The sequence below is a fragment of the Muntiacus reevesi genome, chromosome 1, assembly GCF_963930625.1.
Source record: "Muntiacus reevesi chromosome 1, mMunRee1.1, whole genome shotgun sequence".
NCBI lineage: Eukaryota > Metazoa > Chordata > Mammalia > Artiodactyla > Cervidae > Muntiacus > Muntiacus reevesi.
In genome coordinates, this window is record NC_089249.1 from 159,371,064 (window position 1) to 159,390,417 (window position 19,354).

The following is a 19,354-nucleotide window of genomic DNA, read 5'->3' on the forward strand; positions in this document are numbered from 1 at the left end:
CCACCCGGGGAGTCCTGTGATCATTTTAAAATCTTACATTCTTGAAAATTTCAGAAAGGCAGTGTGACAAAATTGTAATCCACTCTGTTATGATTAACTGTATAATTGTAGGTGAAATTTTTATGCTCTGAGCTATTTTTAAAAATTAATTTTTGAAAAGGTAATACATTCAAATAGTTGCCCATTTATATATTTTATATAAGCAGTGAAAATCTCACTCCTATGCCTCTTCCTCCCATGCTCCCTTCCTGACTGCTTTTACTAGTTTCTTTACATTTTTTAAGACTTTCTTTAGGCAGATGGTTACAAATATGAATATGTAATCTTATTTTTTCTACTTTTCATGCAAAAGTTAGCCCGTGGTCCCCACTGTTGTGCACCTTCAAACTGTTACCCCTAAACTACTTTTTCACTTAATATATCTTAGAGATCTTTCCAGTTCAGTACATAGTTTCTGCTTTTTTAATTTTTAAATTTTTAAAATTTAATTTATTTTTACAGTTTTTATTCTTACCTTTTGTTTATTTTTTGGCCACATCTCACACCTTGCAGGATCTCAGTTCCTCAACCAGGGATTGAACCTGGGACATGGCAGTTAAAGCCCAGATTCCTAATCACTAGGTCATTGGAGAACTCCTGCTTTTTAAAAAAATTTTTTTTTGCATAGTATTTCATTGAATGGATGTATCATAATTTATTTCTAGTCAAATAAATTAGTTCCTTATTGTGTTGCTTCTAGTCTTGATATTATAAGTAGTTCTATAATGGAGACCCTTGAACATATGCATGCCACCTTACATGTGTGGAAGGCCATTTGTGGGATAACTTTGTAGAAAGTGGGATTTCTAAGTCAAACGATGTATGCTTTTATAACTATGAAATGTATTGTCGAATTGCTTTCCTTTGGGGTTGCTTCAAAGTGTACGTTGCCTGTTTACTCACCAACATTGACTGTATCACAGCTAATACTTACATGGTGCTTCCTGTGTACCAGATACTAAGTGCTTTATATACATTACTTCATTTCATCTTAATAACATCCTTTGAGTTAGGTACAATTATTCTCTCCATTTTTCAAAATACTTAATGAGTAGAAAATTTAAATGCCTTGCCCAAATCACATAGCTACTGTGGCAGAAACTCAAACTAAGTACTCTGGCTCTAGGATCAGTGTTATCAGTATTATGTTTTGCTGTTATCAGACTTGAATTTTTGCCAGTCTGATAGAGAAAAATGATACCTTGGAGTAGTTTTAGGTTTTAAAATATTATGTTATTAAGATCAAGGATTTTTTTATATTGTTTGATCATTCATATTTCCATTTCTGTAAACTGTGTGTTTAAATACTTTACCTATTTTTCTTTTGAGTCATAGATCTCTTTCCTACTGTTCTGTAAGTCTCTTCCTCTTGATTTATAATATATGTGTATTTATATATATATATGGGCTTGCCTGGTGGCTCAGACAGTAAAGAGTCTGCCTACAATGCGGGAGACCTGGATTTGATCCCTGGGTTGGGAAATTCCCTGGAGAAGGAAATGGCTACCTAATCCAGTATTCTTGCCTGGAGGATTCCATGGACAGAGGCTACAGTCTCCGGGGTCCGAAGACTCGGACACAAGTGAGCGACTAACACTATGTGGACTATGTTTTGTGTATCATATATATGTATGATAAGATGATAAAATACATTTATTTTTGTCTGGAGTATTGCAGATATTTTCCCATTTTGACAGTTGTCTTCTGACTTCTTTTATTCCTATGCAGAACTTTTAGATGTTTATGTACACAAACTTATCAGTTCTTTCTTTTATGACTTTTGGTTTTGAGTCATAGTTAGATCTTCTTCATCTTAATCCTTAGTTTTTTATTCTATCCAATGGGAACAAGAAAACAGAATTGTTGTAAAGGTCAAAGTGCTTAGTGAACTGTAAACTGTAAATCATTATACAGATGAAATATGATGTTTGTTAATTTGTCTTCTGAACAAATTATATGGAGGATGTCACCTCTTCTGCATTGGATGGAATGTACTTAGTTGCTCAGTCATGTCCGATTCTTTGCACCCTTTTGGACTATAGCCCATCAGGCTACTCTGTCCATGGGATTTTTCAGGCAAGAATACTGGAATGGGTTGCCATTTCCTCCTCCAATTAAATGGAATAGGATGGCATTTTTTTTTTTTTTTCTGCAGTGTGGGAAACTAGGATGGTATTGATCTTGTGGTCAGTGTTTTTCTTGGACAGTTTGCCTGGTATTTTTTTTTCAAAGGTAGGCCCTGTGGAAATCATGAAGTATTTTTGCGTACTTAATCTTGTTTTTTGTATTAGGTATAATTGGAATCTGCCTAAAAGGTCTTAAAAATTGTTTTGCTTTTGCATTAGCTATGTTCACAAATTTGCACATTATTTACTTTGGGTATTATATTCTTACTGATTGGTAGGTATTTGTAATTTGGGAGGACCTTTCACTTTGTATGTGTGTGAGATTATAAAATTAATGCATGTTCATTAAGAAGGAATTGGGAAATAGAGATGATTTTAAATTATTCGGATCTTCCCCAAATTCAAAGACTCTTAGGATTCTTTTTGTGTATGTGTCTATATTGTCATCACTAGCTCTCTATGGCTTGGCATAGTGCCTGGCCCTTAAGGTGCTAAATAAATATTTGTTGACTGAATGAACGAATGGATGAATATGTTTTTACATACAAGGTATGGAATTTAAATGACATATAATTATTTATTTTAGTTTATTTCCGCTCTAAATTTTTATTCATACAATAATATTAAAGTTTGTATGCCATACTCATTTGGAGGTGAGTAAGTTCAAGTCTAAGTCCTCATGGAGCTCATAGTTCAGTGAAAGAGATAGATAAGCAGCCATTAGAATACTATATGATAACTATTATAACAGAGCTTAGTGCCAGGCATTATCAAAACATAGCAGAGATTGAAGAGTCAGAGAACACTTCCCATATGAGATGATCCCCAGAGAGCCACATAGAAGAGGTCAAGAAAAACACGCCAGAGAGAAGGAATATTCCTTCTAGGCACTGAAGTATGGGTAGGGCAATACAAGTAGTTCTCTATGTTTGTAGCAGATTGTGTCTGTGGGTAAAGGGATACAGATAGATAAGGCTGGAGATATGGGCAGGGGCCAAATAAGAAAAAGCCTTTGTGTCACACATGAAAAGTTCTCAGATTTACTCATTTTGGAGAGTAAATTGGGAGAGGTGTAAGAGTGAAGTTAGGAAGACCGAGAAGATGTTGAACACAAAGCTGGAATGACGTGAACATCATTTAAGCCGAGTTAGGAGGGGAAAGCTACACTTGAAAGGAGGGTTAAGTCTGGGGTATAACAATTAGGCCAGTTTTAATAGAGCAAAGTCTTTGAATGCCAAGCTAAGAAATTTTATTTATTTTTTATTTTATTTATTTTTTTTTAAGAAATTTTATATGCAACTGATGTCATTGAATTTTTTTAACCGTCATAAATGTTGAATTTTTTTAGCTGTCATGTGTTGTGTGAACTGTTACAGGTTGCAGTTTTCTTCCTTTTCAGTTTAGTCGCTCAGTCATGTCCAACTCTTTGCGACCCCATGAACCGCAGCTCGCCAGACCTCCCTGTCTGTCACCAACTCCAGGAGTCCACCCAAACCCATGTCCATCGAGTCGGTGATGCCATTCCAACCATCTCATCCTCTGTCGTTCCCTTCTCCTCCTGCCTTCAGTCTTTCCCAGCATCAGGATCTTTTCAAATGAGTCAGCTCTTCACATCAGGTGGCCAAAGGATTGGAGTTTCGGCTTCAACATCATTCCTTCCAATGAACACCCAGGACTGATCTCCTTTAGAATGGACTGGTGGGATCTCCTTGCAGTCCAAGGGACTCTCAAGAGTCTTCTCCAACACCACAGTTCAAAAGCATCAATTCTTCTGTGCTCAGCTTTCTTTATAGTCCAACTCTCACATCCATACACGACCACTGGAAAAACCACAGCCTTGACTAGATGGACCTTTGTTGGCAAAGTATTGTCTCTGCATTTTAATATGCTGTCTAGGTTGGTCATAACTTTCCTTCCAAGGAGTAAGTGTCTTTTAATTTCATGGCTGCAATAGCTATCTGCAGTGATTTTGGAGCCCAGAAAAATAAAGTCAGCCACTGTTTCTACGGTTTCCCCATCTATTTCCCATGAGGTGATGGGACCAGATGCCATGATCTTAGTTTTCTGAATGTTGAGCTTTAAGCCAGCTTTTTCACTCTCCTCTTTCACTTTCATCAAGAGGCTCTTTAGTTCTTCTTCACTTTCTGCCATAAAGGTGGTGTCATCTGCATATCTGAGGTTATTGATATTTCTCCCAGCAATCTTGATTCCAGCTGTGCTTCCTCCAGCCCAGCATTTCTCATGAAATGCTGCATAGAAGTTAAATAAGCAGGGTGACAATATACAGCCTTGATATACTCCTTTTCCTATTTGGAACCAGTCTGTTGTTTCATATCCAGTTCTAACTGTTGCTTCCTGACCTGCATACAGATTTCTCAAAAGGCAGGTCAGGTGGTCTGGTATTCCCATCTCTTTCAGAATTTTCCACAGTTTGTTGTGATCCACACAGTCAAAGGCTTTGACATAGTCAATAAAACAGAAATAGATGTTTTCCTGGAACTCTCTTGCTTTTTCAGTGATCCAGTGGATGTTGGCAATTTGATCTCTGGTTCCTCTGTCTTTTCTAAATCCAGCTTGAACATCTGGAAGTTCACGGTTCACATATTGTTGAAGCCTGGCTTGGGAGAATTTTGAGCATTACTTTACTAGCGTGTGAGATGAGTGCAATTGTGTGGTAGTTTGAGCATTCTTTGACGTTGCCTTTCTTTGGGATTGGAATGCAAACTGACCTTTTCCAGTCCTGTGGCCAGTGCTGAGTTTTCCAAATTTGCTGGCATATTGAGTACAGCACTTTCACAGCATCATCTTTTAGGATTTGAAATAGCTCAACTGGAATTCCATCACCTCCACTAGCTTTGTTTGTAGTGATGCTTCGTAAGGCCCACTTGACTTCACATTCCAGGATGTCTGGCTCTAGGTGAGTGATCACACCATGGTGATTATCTAGGTTGTGAAGATCTTTTTTGTACAGTTCTTCTGTGTATTCTTGCCACCTCGTCTTAACATCTTCTGCTTCTGTTAGGTCCCTACCATTTCTGTCCTTTATTGAGCCCATCTTTGCATGAAATGTTCCCTTGGTATCTCTAATTTTCTTGAAGAGATCTCTAGTCTTTCCCATTCTATTGTTTTCCTCTATTTCTTTGGATTGATCACTGAGGAAGGCTTTCTTATCTCTCCTTGCTGTTCTTTGGAACTCTTCATTCAAATGGGTATATCTTTCCTTTTCTCCTTTGCTTTTGGCTTCTCTTCTTTTCACAGCTATTTGTAAGGCCTCCTCAGACAGTCATTTTGCTTTTTTGCATTTCTTTTTCTTGGGGATGGTCTTGATCCCTGTCTCCTGTACAATGTCACAAACCTCTGTCCATAGTTCATCAGGCACTCTGTCTATCAGATCTAATCCCTTAAGTCTGTTTGTCACTTCCACTGTATAATCATAAGGGATTTGATTTTGGTCATACCTGAATGGTCTAGTGGTTTTCCCCACTTTCTTCCATGCTTCCTTCTGGCTAGTCTGAAATGATGTTGAAATCTTTTATGCCTGTGAAATCATAGAAATGTTATCAAAATTGCATCTAAACAATTGAAATTTCAGATTGGAATATGACCCTTTATTTGGAAAGTATACACACACACACCCAGAATGAAGACCCATGAAAATAGGCATTGTTTGCAAAAATTGAAACAATACAGAGAAGATTAGCATGGCCCCTGCGCAAGGATGACACGCAAATGCCTTCTCTGGTGGCTCAGACGGTAAAGCGTCTGCCTGCAGTGTGGGAGACCTGGGTTTTTATCCCTCGGTTGGGTAGATCCCCTCGAGAAGGAAATGGCAGCCTACTCCAGTAGTCTTGCCTGGAAAATTCCATGGACTGAGGAGCCTGGTAGCCTACAGTCCATGGGGTCGCAAAGAGTCGGAAACGACTGAGTGACTTCACAATAGTTACCCAGTGGTTAGGACTGCTCTTTCACTGCAGGGCACTCTGTTTGATCTTTGGTGGGGGAAGCTGCATGGCTTGGTCAAAAAACCCTCCCCAAACAAACCATAAAAACCCTGCAAAAGTCCTCTTAAAGCTCCATAATTACATTAAATAATGCATTTTTATTTTTGAACTGGAATTTTTTTCCTGAATTTAAATCAGAAAGAAAATATTTTAAGGAAGCAAATCCCTATCAGAAAGTAGAAGAAATGCCAGGTAGTGTGCTGTAGTTGGGCTTCCCAGGTGGCTCAGTGGGTGAAGAATCTGCCTGAAATGCAGGAGATGCAGGTTGATCCCTGGATTGGGAAGAGCCCCTGGAGGAGGGCATGGCAACCCACTCCAGTATTCTTGCCTGCATAATCTCATGGACAGAGAAACCTGGTGGGCCGCAGAGTCGAACATGACTGAAGTAACTCAGCATGCATGCATGCATGCTGTAGTTAATATGAACTTAACTGAATTACTACATCTTTTATATTTGTATTTCTGTACACTTATAATTGAGTATTTTCAGAGACTCAGGTTCATTATACATTGATTGTGAAATTATTTGAATTTTGCTATATTTATTATCAATATAGCATTATAGATAGTTTAGAGTAAGAGTAAAGAATGAGTCATACATTTCCATCCAAAACAATGCCATCACTTTGGTATAATTCCTTTTTTTCCAGTGCATAATTTTATATAATTATCAATTATTCAGTTTTTGTATTTTTGCCCTTCCCTCTTCCCATTTAACATATGTTGTAAATTTCATCTCATGTCATTTAAGCTCCAGATGAAAGGGTGATTTTTAGTTCTAACCTTTTAATCTAAATTTTTAAAAGCAAAATTAATGCAAGATAATTGTGAAAAAAAAAAAAAACTGAACAGAAATGATTCTTGCATAATCATCTCCTCCAGCATTATGACCGTTTAATATATGAATGCCCAAATTGTTTTCTGGATATAAATTAATGTTTACTATTATATTAAAAAAATAAAAATAAGATTGCACTATACATTTTGTTTTACTTCCCTAGTGGTTCAGACGGTAAAGCGTCTGCCTACAATGTGGGAGACCTGGGTTCAATCCCTGGGTCGGGAAGAACTCTGGAGAAGGTAATGGCAACCCACTCCAGTATTCTTACCTGGAAAATCCCATGGATGGAGGAACCTGGTAGGCTACAGTCCATGGGGTCACAAATAGTTGGACATGACTGAGTGACTTCACTTCACTTCACGGTCACTGGACAGTGAAACTTGAACATCTCCCCATATTAGTATATATAGAACTTATCTCATTCTTTGAATGACGATATAATACATTATTTGGATATACTACAGTTTATTTAACCTACCCTATTGATGGATATTTGGATTGGCTCCAGTTTTTTTTTTATTTGTTTGTTACAGCGTGTAAGTTAATACATTCTTGTATATATATATTTTATGTGCTTATAGTTAAGTGTCACTTTTAATGGCTGTAAAGTATTCCCTTTAGTAGAAATGATACATTTGAGAGAGAAATAAGATTGAATAAAAAATATTTTTGGTGAATATTTTTTGACAGTACTTCATATTACTAATTTTGTTTTGCCTTTGATGTCAAAAAAAAAATTAAAAAAATTTGATTTTTCTTTTGACGTCAACTTTGTGATGTAAACTGTAGAAGAGCCTGCCCTAACCCAGGAGCCTAACTTCCTCTTTTCTCTTGATTGCTTTTTTCCCCAGTCTCTTAAATAGCCTTCTAACTCAAAAGAAGAGGTGAGTTGTCTAACTGACCTAAGTGGTCTTCTTAAATTCAAATAGGAAAATTTATCAGGAAATTCCCTGGCAGTTCAGTGGTTAGGACTCTGCTCTCACTGCCAAGGGCCCTACTTCAGTTCCTGGTGGTAAATGAAGATCCCACAAGCTGAGTGGCCAAAAAAAAAAAGAGAAATAAAGTTTATCAAACTAGAGATTATTCTGGAAATTCATACATCCTCCTAGTACTTCAGCATGTCAGCTTATTTGAATAGGATCCAATATGAGTTTATCCTGTGTCAAACTTCATGTTCCAGCATACAAAATTTTAGATCCGTTTGGTGTACTTAGAAGATGAGCCTCTTGCTTGTCGTGCACTGCATGTTTGTGGGGAACCTGGTGCTAAACCATTCATAGACGACTTGCTTCTGGGTTGGGATTTTGTGGTTAGCAGAGCAGCTCTCTCACTGCCGTCTATTGAAAGTCAGTCCACGACACAAGAGTTTGGAAAAAATAAAAGAAATAAAAAAAGAGAGAAAATCAGAAGGAATTTCCTGGCAGTCCAGGGGTTAGAACTCCACACTCTTATTGCTGAGGGCCCAGGTTCAGTCCCTGGTCAGGGAACTAAAATACCACAAGCCATGTGGTGCGGCCAAGAAAAAAAAAAAAAAGATTTGGAAACAAAGCTTTTTATATCCAAATTACAGGTTATGGGAAATAATAGTCCTCAATTCTCTCCTAGTTAGATCATATATGTAATATCATGTACATATTTTGCTGTTGTGTTTTAGAGCGGCTTTGTTGGTTTGGAGGGTAATTAAGGCTAAACTTTAAAGAAGGTAACCAAGAAGCTCTTGTTGCCCTGTTCCATAGGAGACCTGAAAGGCTTGTGTGTATCTGCCCTGGAGAAAACTTGGTAACTGAAAAGGTATCATAAAGAAGAAAACCAGACTTAATTTGTTATATATTTGAAGTATCCAGAACTAGGATTAAGGTTGGGGTTGGAGAGAGAGAGGAAAGGGAACTAATTTTTGTTGAATGCTTACTATGTGTTAGGACCTTGCCTTGTGCTTCATATATGCATTTAAAAAATTTTAATATTTATTTAGTGGTGCTGGGTCTTAGCTTCGGTATGCAGGATCTTTAGTTGCAGCATGCAAATTCTTAGTTATGGCATGTGGGAACTAGTTCACTGTCCAGGGATTGAACCTATGTCCCCTGCATCAGGAGCTCAAAGTCTTAGCCACTGGACCACCAGGGAAGTCCCTTCATATATGCATTTTTAGAATTCCTCAGTATGTTCTCATTTAATTTGCATAACAACTCAGTGAAATATAGTTAATATTTATCTTTAATTTATAAATTAGAGGAGAAGTTAATATACCTAAGATCATTCACCTGCTAAGTTAGAGTCAGAATTTTTTAAACTTGTTTTGGTTTGGTCACGTACATATGTTTTAAATAATATGTAACAATAAGAGAAATGTCAATAACCTCAGATATGCAGATGACACCACCCTTATGGCAGAAAGTGAAGAGGAGCTAAAAAACCTCTTGATGAAAGTGAAAGAGGAGAGTGAAAATGTTGGCTTAAAGCTCAACATGCAGAAAACTAAGATCATGGCATCTGGTCCCATCACCTCATGGGAAATAGATGGGGAAACCGTGGAAACAGTGTCAGACTTTATTTTATTGGGCTCCAAAATCACTGTAGATGATGATTGCAGCCATGAAATTAAAAGACACTTACTCCTTAGAAGGAAAGTTATGACCAACCTAGACGGCATATTAAAAAGCAGAGACATTACTTTGCCAACAAAGGTCCGTCTAGTCAAGGCTATGGCTTTTCCAGTGGTCATGTATGGGTGTGAGAGTTGGACTGTGAAGAAAGCTGAGCGCCAAAGGATTGATGCTTTTGAACTGTGGTGTTGGAGAAGACTCTTGAGAGTCCCTTGGACTCAAGGAGATCCAACCAGTCCATCCTAAAGGAGATCAGTCCTGGGTATTCATTGGAAGGACTGATACTGAAGCTGAAACTCCAATACTTTGGCCACCTGATGTGAAGAGTTGACTCATTGGAAAAGACCCTGATGCTGGGAGGGATTGGGGGCAGGAGGAGAAGGGGATGACAGAGGATGAGATGGTTGGATGACATCACTGGCTCGATGGACATGAGTTTGAGTAAACTTTGGGAGTCAGTGATGGACAGGGAGGCCTGGCTAGCTGCGATTCATGGGGTCTCAAAGAGTCAGAGACGACTGAGCAACTCAACTGAACTTAACTGAACAATATGTTATTTTAGAAAAATTGTCCCCTCCGCCCCCCCCGCTCTCATTTCATGAGATTTTATCTATCTTTACATGCTTTTTCAATCTCAGTATCTTTACTATCACTGGGTCTTTTTTTGAATTATCTAGCACAGTTTCTTCTCTTTCCTCTTAGCTGTTTTATTTTTTAAGTTAATTTTTATTAGTTTATAGTGGATTTACGATATTATGTTAATTGTTACAGTGTGGTGTTAGTTTCTGCTGCACATGAAAGTGAATCAGTAATACATATGCATATAATCACTCTTTTTTAGAGTCTTTTCCCATTTAGGCCATTACAGAATTTTGAGTAGAGGTCCCTGTGCTGTACATTAGGTTCTTTATTAGTTTCTAAGGTGTTTTAGAAAGCACATTTTTTGAATATGTATATGGTAGTTTATTATAAGTTTTATTCTAAGCAACAAGAAGTCATTCACACAACATAAGACCATTTGGTTTTTCCATTTCTGTTGTTGGTGTTTGTGAGCTCTGTGCTTCATTCATTTGCTTGATTTTCTTTTTTTATCAAAAAAGTTTATCGTTTATCTGAAGCCTTTTCTGTTTTTGTTATTATCATGATAAAAATATAACAAACACCCATTTACCTATCACCACTATCTTAACAATTATTAACATTTTGTAAAATTTGCTACGTCTTTTTTTTTCTGATATATTTTAGCACAAATATAGACATGATATTTCACTTCTATTTCTGTGTGTATCTCCAAAAATAGGTCTTATATAATCTTAATATCATTATCATACTTAACAAGTTAATAATCTTAATATCATTATCACACTTAACAAGTTAATAATAACTTTCTGTTAACAGCTAATAGTAGTCCTTATTAAAAATTCCCCAGTTGTCTTTTATACCTAGTTTAATTCTCCTTCAGAGTTAGAATTTGAATATCGTGGTGTGCTTTTTCTTTCTTTCTTTCCTTTTTAAAAAATATCTATTTAACTGTGCCACGCCTTGGTTGTGGCATGTGGGATCTAGTTTCCTGACCAGGGATCGAACCTGTGCGCCCTGCATTGGGAGCTCAGAGTCTTAACCATTAGACCCCCAGGGAAGTCCCCACACTGTGCTTTTTCTGTGCTTTTCTTCCCTTGCGGGGGTGGGGGGGGTGGGGAGGCGGGGTGGGGTGGGGGGGGTGGGGGGGTGGGGGGGTGGTGGGGTGGTGGGGAAATTTGTAACAATCAAAACTTTCCAATAGTAGAACAGGCTGATGAAGGAATTAGTGAAATCAAAGAGAGCTCACTAGTGGTAGTGTTTCAGTAGACTGAGCTAACTGTGGCCTCTGTAGTGTCCAATCCACTGAACACTTTTCTTCATTTTGTTTGACTGGTTTGTGACTTTTGATATGTTTGTCATTTCCGCCTTTGGCCTGTGTGACATGCTTCCTTTTGGTTTTATTCTTACCTGTTGTTTCTTTTCATCCTGTGTGTGTTGATGGTCCCTTGACCTCTTATCTAATCTCAGCTAAGGAGGCAGGAATGAGACTGGGCTTTGGAACATAATAGCACCTCAGTAAATGGTTACCTCTGACTCATTTTTCTACTTTGGTAAACTTTGGTAATATCGGTAGGTGCTAAGTCAATGAACATTTTGAAGTTGTTTCCATTGTCCTGGTTATTGTAAATAATGCTGCTGTGAACATTGAGGTGCATGTATCTTTTTGAATTATAGTTTTCCCTGGATATATGCCCAGGAGTGAGATGGCAGGATCATTGGGTAGTTCTATGTTTAATTTTTAAAGGAACCTCCATACTGTTCCCCATAGTGGTTGTATCAATTTGTATGCCCACAAACAGTGTGGGAGGGTTCCCTGTCTCCACAACCTCTATAGCATTTGTTGTTTGCAGACTGTTTTTTGACTATGCTGCATGGCATGCCAGATCATAGTGACCCTGACAGGGATTGAATCAGTGCCCCCTGCATTGGAAGCTCAGGGTCTTAATCATCGGACTACCAGGGAAGTCCCTATTTATAGACTTTTTGATGATGGCCATTCTGACCTGCATGAAGTGATACCTCATTGTAGTTTTGATTTGCATTTTTCTGATCATGAGTGATGCTGAGCATCTTTTCATATGCTTGTTGGCCATCTATATGTCTTCTTTGGAGAAATGTCTGTTTAGATCTTCTGCCCATTTTCTTTTTTTTGGCGAGGTGGAGTTGGTGGTGTGGGACATTTGTGATCCTCCCTGATCAGGGACTGAACCCATGCCCCTGAAAAGGAAGCATGGAGTCTTAACCACTGGACCACCAGGGAAGTTCCCTGCCCATTTTCTGGTTGAGTTGTTTGTTTTTCTGTTATTGAGTTATATGAGATGTTTGTATATTTTGGAAATTAAGCCCTTGTTGGTTGCATTGTTTGCAAATATTTTATCTCAGTTCGTAGGTTGTGTTTCTGTTTTGTTTATGGTTTCCTTTTGCTGTGCAGAAGCTTATAAGTTTGATTAGGTTCCATTTGTTTACTTTGCTTTTATTTCTATTAGCTTGGGAGACTGATCTAAGAACATTGGTATGATTTATGTCAGAGAATGTTTTGCCCATGTTCTCTTCTAGGAATTTAATTGTGTCTTGTCTTATATTTAAGTCTTTATACCATTTTGAATTTATTTTTGTGCATGGTGTGATAGAGTGTCCTAACTTCACTGATTTTTATGTGGATGACCAACTTTCCTAACATCAGTTGCTGAAGAGACTATCTTTTCTCCGTTGTATATTCTTGCCTTCTTTGTTGGTTAATTAACTGAAAGTGTGTGGGTTTATTTCTGGGCTGTCTATTCTGTTCCACTAATCATAGGTCTGATTTTGTGCCAGTACCTTACTGTTTTGATTACTGTAGCTTTGCAGCATTGTCTGAATTCTGGGAGGGTTATGCCTCCTGCTTTATTCTTTTTCCTCAGGATTGCTTTGACTATTCTGGCTCTTTTGAGGATCCATGTAAATTTTAGGATTATTCTAGGTCTGTGAAAAATGTCATGGGTAATTTGATAGGAGTTGCATTAAATCTATAGATTGCTTTGGGTTTTTTGTTTATCTTTTAATTTCATTTTATTTAAAAATTTTTTTGACCGTACCATATGGCTTGAGGGATTTTAGTTCCCCAACCAGGGATTGAACCTGGGGTATAGCAGTGAAAGCACCAAGTCATAACCAGTGGATCCCCAGGGAATTCCTATTCTGTTCATCTTTTAAAAAAAAAAAAATTGTTTTTTTATGACTTCGCTGGGACTTTGTTGCTGTGCAATAGCTTTCCCTAGTTGCAGCAAGTTGGGGCTACTCTTTAGTTGCAATGCTTGGGCTTACCATTGCAGTGGCTTCTCCTATTGCAGAGCATGAGCTACGACACAGGCTTCAGTAGTTGCAGCATGTGGGCTCTAGAGCACAGGCTCAGTAGTTGTGGCACACAGGCTTAGTTGCCCTGTGGCATGTAGAATCTTCTTGGATCAGGGATGAACCTGTGTCTCCTGCATTGGCAGGCAGATTTTTAACCAATGGACCACCAGGAAAGCCCTTGTTCCCCTTTTTAAAATCACATATTTCCTTTCCTACTTCTTCGCGCTCAAGTGAGAACAATAAGTATTAACCCCTCCTTACTTCTAAACCTGTCACTAACAATTATTACGCTATATTGTACTTATTGATTTACACGTGTTTTCCTGGGAGACTAAGCTCCTGGAGGGGTGGAGTCATGCTTTATTCAGTTTTCTATGTCCTTGCAGAGATGTAATGGTATAGTATTAATGACATAGGCTCTGGATTTGAATTTCTGGCTCTACCACATCTTGGCTCTAAGAACTTCGGCAAGTTAAGTAATCCCTTCATGTCATGTCTTTGTTTCCACATTTGTAGAACAGGGATAATAATACAGTTGACCCTTGAACAATATGAGTTTGAGCTGCGCGGGTCCACTTATATGCATTTTTTTTTCAATAGTAAATACAATGGTACTACATGATCTGAGACTGGTTGGATGTAGAGAAACTTGGGGACCATATATATATATGTTTAACTGCGTCTGAGGGTCAGAGTTCCTAACCCTCACCACTGTTCAAGGATCAGCTGTAGTATTTGTTTTATAGGACTGATACGGATATTAAATATAAAGCACTTGGAAGAATATCTGGATTATAGTAAATGCTCTGTAAATATTATAGCACATACTACCATAATGCCCTGTACCTAGTGGGGACCCAACATTTGATTTTTTTAATAGAGGAGATTGTTGAATTGGCTGAAAGATTGGACTCAGTTCAGTTCAGTCGCTCAGTTGTGTCCGACTCTTTGCGACCCCATGGACTGCAGCATGCCAGGCTTCCCTGTCCTTCAACTCCCAGAGCTTGCTCAAACTCGTGTCCGTCAAGTTGGTGATGCCGTACAACCATCTCATCCTCTGTCGACCCTTCTCCTGCCTGTTTTATGTCATGACCTAGGGCCTGGTGGATTGTAGTTACAGCAGCATATGCTTATCCAAAAGAGACAATACAGTTTTAAGAACTGGCTTTTTGATCTGTCTGGCAGTAATATATGCCATTGTGTATACTCATGACTAATTAAATAGGGGATGCCAGTTTTTATGTTAGATTGCTTTTGGTTTGAATGGAAACTGCAACTCATTATTTCACAGCAGGATGGCAAGTTCAGCAGTATTGCTTTTATTTTTAATTAGGCAGTCATCCTGAAATGTGTCTGTATTTGCTATGTTGGTCCATAGAAAGGATAGCAACTGAGTAGACCTGTGATATAGATTTGCCATGTGGTTGGTCTTGATATACAGCTAATGTACTTATCAGTTTTCCAACTCTGGAAAATGGCCAGTTTCCTGGGCTCCGTCTTACTCATGATGACTCCTTCATTTATTTTGAATTAGTTAGGGAATTTTTATGATGATAGAAAGAAAACAAAGTGTAATTAGGATAGCAGGACATTATGTTTGCATTCTTTTTCTGCTTTTTATACCCAGGGTATAAAAGTTTCAGAAATCTTTTTTTACTCACTTTGTGGAACTTCATTACCAACTGTGTGCACACGATTCCATTTTTGGATGGATGTTGAAGATTATGGTTGTTGGCTGACACTTGGCCTTATCCAGTTACCTGATGGTTGGTAGCTGTTCAGTGTGTTACAGGATTTTATTTGCATCTGCGTTGTTGTGAAGTTTCATCTGCTTCATTTCTGTGGAATGAAAGGGTAAGAAACAACTAATACTGTACTTTAGAATAGAAAAGAAGGACTGATTGGGAGTTTGCATATCTTTCCTGTCAGCTTGGCCTCTGTTCTTTAAATAGTCTGCTTAAGCCAATGCTAATTTTTATGCCTGTGGAATGTGGTTAAATGACTGAAGGCTTTTGCTCCAGAGGCTAGTGGAGCTCTTATCTGTATATTCTTTAGTCTCTGTTAAATTAGGGTGAGGAATAGTAGTAGCTTTGTACCTAGCTAATAAACAGTTTTTTAACAGAAATTTAGCTATTTTTCCGGAGGAGACATGTCGTAGTGGAAGTATTTGGTTTTAGAACTCTGAATTTGAATACAGTCTGTCACTGATGGTGGTGGTGTAGTCGCCAAGTTGTGTCTGACTCTTGTGACCCCATGGACGATAGCCAACCATGGGATTTCCCAGGCAAGAATACTGGAGTGGGTTGCCATTTTCTTCTGCAAGGGATCTTGCTGACTCAGGGATGGAACCCAGGTCTCCTGCATTGCAGGCCATCTCTTGTGTTGCAGGCAGTCTCTTGCATTGAAGGCAGATTCTTTTACCAGCTGAGCCACATTTATTTGAATTTAATTTCTCAATGTTGTAATTTCTTTCTTTTTAAAATGGAGATGATAATACCTATCTTGCAGAGTTGTCATAAAGCTTCAGTTCAGTCGCTCAGTCGTGTCCGACTCTTTGTGACTCCGTGGACTGCAGCTCGCCAGGCTTCCCTGTCCATCACCAACTCCCGGAGCTTACTCAGACTCATGTCCATTGAGCCGGTGATGCCATCCAACTATCTCGTCCTCTGTCGTCCCCTTCTCCTCCTGCCCTCAATCTTTCCCAGCATCAGGGTCTTTTCAAATGAGTCAGTTCTTTGCATCAGGTGGCCCAAGTATTGGAGTTTCAGCTTAAGCATCAGTCCTTCCAATGACTGATTTCCTTTAGGATGGACTGGTTGAATCTCCTTGCTGTCCAGGAGTCTCTCAAGAGTCATAAAGCTTAGAGATAGCAAATGCAAAAACACTTGGTAGAATCCATGACCTATGGTAAATGGTGGTTGTGGTTATTATTTCCAGAAGCACTGTGAATGAGTGTATGGTCTACTTGGGAGTCCTAAGAAAGTTTCTTAATTCTCTGGAAAATGATTTGTGGAATTCCTACTTTGGAAAGATGAAATATATCTTACAATATTTAGTTCACTGACTTTTTTATTTTTTAATTTTATTTATTTATTTTTTACTGACTTTTTTATGGACAGCTTTTTCAATTAGTTTCTTCAATAAAAGCCTTTAATTGTACTTTCTTTGTGAAAAAGAAATCAATCCCAAGGTAAGTGAAAATTAGCCTTTGAAAAGACAAACCTGCTTATGGGAAAGGGAAAGAGTTCTGAACTTCCCAGTTTATGAATATTGAAGTTGAGAACACACTACAAAATTCTTTGTGTGCTTGTAAGCACATGATTTTGGCATTTTTGAAAGAGTGTTAAAGGCTGTTTCCTAGTTTAAGAACAAAACTGATTAAGCTTTACTCACACAGTGCTTCTTAACAGGGGCACTGTTGGCATTTAGGGCAAGACAGTTCTTTGTTGTGCAGGACTGCTGTGTGCATTGTAGGACATTTAGCTTCCCTGGCCCTGCCCACTAAAATGCCAAAAGTGCCCACCCCACACCCCCGCCACTGTGACAATAGCTCCTCCCTGAGAAGAGCCTCCTTCCCCCAGAATTTTCACATGCCCTTATTGGAGAACCACTGGGACTCTCGCTCGGATATATTTAGTGAAACAGCTCACAGTATCATCAGCTTCCATTTAGGAAATGCAAGTTTTTACAAGCTAAAAATTAATTATTCTTGATCATCAGTGTGTTGTCTCCTGAATCAAATAGCCTCGATAGCAAGAGTAACTGTAGTTGTTTTTTCTCTTCTACCCTTAAAGGGCACATTAATATCAAAAGGTAATATTCCATAAATGACACCAAGAGAGATAATCCAGAGTCTGAAAATAGCATAGAATCTCACACATTTCAAAGAATGTATTGTCTCATTTTAAAATTAGTCATTTTCAGATTTTAAAAAACAGCATATGGTTTTAGAGTCTGTTCATACACACCTTTGCTGTCTTTTATGGCTGAATTAAAATTTATCAGATTACATTGAAAGCTATTTGTAACTTGGTTGGTTTCATTTAAAATGTGGTCATTCAGTATGTTGGCCAGGGGAGCAGAAGGCATGGTTTGGAGTTTTCTCCATGCTCAGCACTTCTCCAAAATGGATTAATAAAGTTCTTACTCCCATAAGGGGACTGTACTTTTTCCCACTTACTTCCCTCAGCTGTCTAGTAGTTAGTATTGCTTTACCATATAATAAGGGCTCTACAACTAAATATCAGTATTTTTCATGAGTGTTTTTATATTTTGAGTTTGTGGGTTTGAATAAGGAAAGCTATCCAGAAATTCTCCCAGTGCTTTTGATTTTTTAGCTTAAAATATAAATGCTCCTTGGACCAAGAACTACAGTTGAACTGTTGCGGAATAAAAGTTTAGGAATCGTGAGACTTGGCTTGCACATTGGGATGCTATTTATTTGCCAAATTGTTGTCAGCTTTTTTGGCCTGAGCACACTGCATAGCTGTTGTATTGGCAAAACAAAACAAAACAAAACCAAAACAACTTAAAATTTTTTTTTATTAGAAAAATTAAATGTAGAAAAAAGTACAATATACAATCACCCAGTATTAACAAATATTAGTTAGTGAAAACTGTGGAAAATTCTTAAAGAAATGGGAATATCAGATTACCTTACCTGTCTCCTGAGAAACATGTATGTAGGTCAGGAAGGAACAGTTAGAACTAGACATGGGACAATGGACTGGCTGAAAATCGGGAAAGGAGTACGACAAGGCTGTATATTGTCACCCTGCTCATTTAACTTATATGTAGAGCACATTATGTGAAATGCCAGGCTGGATGAGTCACAAGGTGGAATCAAGACTGCTGGGAGAAGTATCAACAACCTCAGATATGCAGGTGATAACCACCCTAATGGCAGAAAATGAAAGGAAACTAAAGAGCCTCTTGATGAAGGTGAAAGAGGAGAGTGAAAAAAGCTGGCTTAAAACTCAACATTAAAAAAACTAATATCATAGCAGCCAATCCATCAGATCATGGCAAATAGAAGAGGGAAAAGTGGGAAGCAGTGACTTGGACTTATACTCTAAAATCACTGAGGACAGTGATGGTAGCCATGAAATTAAAAGACACTTGCTCTTTGAAAGGAAAGCTATGACAAACTTAGTGTATTAAAAAGCAGAGACATCACTGTGCCAACAAAGGTGCATATAGTCAAAGCTATGTTTTTTTTCCCATGTACGGATGTTAGAGATGGACCATAAAGAAGGCTGAGCACCAGAGAATTGATGCTTTTGAATTGTGCTGGTGAAGACTTTTGAGAGTCCTTTGGACAGCAAAGAGATCAAACCAGTCAATCAATCCTTAAGGAAATGAGCCCTTAATATTCATTGCAAGGGCTGATGCTGAAGTTGAAAGTTCCAATACTTTGGCTACCTGATGTGAAGAACTGACTCAGTAGAAAAGACTCTGATGCTGGGAAAGATTGAAGGCAGGAGGAGAAGGGGACGACAGAGGATGAGATAGTTGGATGGTATCACTGACTCCATGGACATGATTGAACAAGCTGCCGGAGTTGGTGATGGACAGGGGAGCCTGGCATGCTGCAGTCCTTGGGGTCCCAAAGAGTCGGACACGACTGAGCAACTGGACTGAACTGACTCAATGAATATGAATTTAAGCAAACTCTGGGAGATAGTGAGTGCTGCAATCTATAGGGAGTTGCAAAGAGTCAGACACGACTTAGCAACTGAACAACAATAGCAGCAAGTTAGTGAAAAAAAAAAATAAAATTAGCAAACATATAATTTTATGTTTGTTTTGATATTTTAATAAAAGTGAACA

The 19,354-nt window shown here is 38.3% G+C and overlaps 1 protein-coding gene and 1 pseudogene across 2 annotated transcripts in view; both read left to right on the forward strand.

The window, feature by feature from the left end:
* Positions 1-19,354, forward strand: part of TESK2 (testis associated actin remodelling kinase 2) — a 135,941-nt gene that overhangs the window by 4,058 nt on the left and 112,529 nt on the right. The window lies entirely within an intron of this gene.
* Positions 5,815-5,896, forward strand: LOC136156766 (U6 spliceosomal RNA; annotated as a pseudogene).